Source organism: Triticum dicoccoides, chromosome 7A (genome assembly GCF_002162155.2).
Source record: "Triticum dicoccoides isolate Atlit2015 ecotype Zavitan chromosome 7A, WEW_v2.0, whole genome shotgun sequence".
NCBI lineage: Eukaryota > Viridiplantae > Streptophyta > Magnoliopsida > Poales > Poaceae > Triticum > Triticum dicoccoides.
Genome location: NC_041392.1, coordinates 190,378,415 through 190,380,254, shown reverse-complemented (window position 1 = coordinate 190,380,254; position 1,840 = coordinate 190,378,415).

Sequence of the window (1,840 nt, the reverse complement as noted above, 5' to 3'; positions counted from 1 at the left end):
ACCCTCGAGCTCTGGCCGCTCAACGGGTCGTTGTACCGCACCGACGCGGAGGCCCGCGCCTTCCTCGCCCTCGCTGCCCGCATCAACTTCGGCGCCCCCTCGCCAGATCCAGTCAGGTCTGCCTCTTCTTTCTTTTCCCCATTTCTTTCTTCTTCTTCTTCTTTTGTTGATTTGAACATGTAATCATTCAGTTACCGGATTCGTACAGTATACGTCCATACCAAATGGTGAATTATTTTTTTAACCCGAATTTTGTCACCTCCAGCAAATTTAACCCGAATCAAGATAAGATTAATAGCCTACTCGTACTTAAGATTTGGAATGCCTAGGCCACCAGAATCCTTGCTCTTACAAACCATGCCCCAATTTTTCAAGTGATGTTTTTGGTTTACCATCCACACCCCCCCCCCCAAAATAAATATGACAAACATCACTTTTAACCACTGTATTCCCTCAGACACTGTAGTTTTAACCACTGTAAACTCCCTGTGGCATGAATATCCCTAGCAGCGAGTTTCATAACAGACAGCAAGGAACAAGGGATTGAAAAACTGCTAGCCTGAAAAAGAACTCATATTTCTCATCTTTTCCTCAGAGAAAGGTTCCCTTTTAACCACTGTGACAACACAGAATTCACCATTTTTACTCCAAAAGATAGCCTGTAGAAGAATTCTTCTCTGGATCGGAGAGCAGATAGAGTTTATTTCTAAAAGGTTGAACCAAGATGGATGTTTGTCTTTCTTAGGGTCATAACCAAACAAACTCACCCATTTTCCCTTTTAACCACTGTATAATTTATGTCGAGAAACCGGTAAGGGTTCAAACTTTTCCTTGTTCAACCCCAACCAAGGTTCCACCATCAGAATCTGTTTTTCCAAATCCTCTTAACACTCCAACTACACTGGAGGGATTTGATTTCTATGTAGCAAGTCACAAGCCTTTCTGTTTGTAATTATACTTATCCAGTTACCATCAGGCAGTTGGCTGGGATTCATCCATAACAGAAACATCAATATTGCCAGGCAGGGTAATGTCAGGGTGTTCATTACCAAAAGCAGCACCGTCTAGTTCACGTGCACCAAAACATCTTTTATTTTCATTTTTAAGTGACCAGGCTGGTGGTGGCTGACCAAGGGCAAGAGATGGTGGTGGCTGACCAAGGGCAAGAGATGGTGGTGGCTGACCATGGGCAAGAGATGGAGGTGGTTGAGGATGACCTAGCGATGGTCGTGCCTGAAGGTGGCCTCGCGATGGTGGTGGTGCCTGACAATGACCACGCACCGGTGGTGGCGCCGGCGATCCCACAGCTAGGCGACATGACCACGCCAATTGATGTAGAAGACTACATCCCACTGCCTCCACCGCCTCCACCGCCTCGCCGCTCTTGGCGCATCAGGCTGAGGAAGGAGAAGGAGAAGAACAATGCATGAGAACTGAACTTTGTCAGGTATGTCAGATCTCCAAAATTATATATATACTTAGTTACCTATGTTATCTCTAATATGCTTAGTTTCCTATAGGTTAGCTTCATTTTACCTAAGTTGGCTCTAATATGCTAACTTAGAGCTTATATGCTTAGTTTCCTATAGGTTAGCTCCAAAATAACTTATGTTAGCACAAAATGATCAAGTTTACATAATAAGCTTATAGTCTTTTTCTTATTCTTCTTCTTTTCCAAAATGACATAGGTTAGCTTCATTTTACCTAAGTTGGCTCTAATATGCTAACTTAGAGCTTATATGCTTAGTTTCCTATAGGTTAGCTCCAAAATAACTTATGTTAGCACAAAATGATCAAGTTTACATAATAAGCTTATAGTCTTTTTCTTATTCTTCTTCTT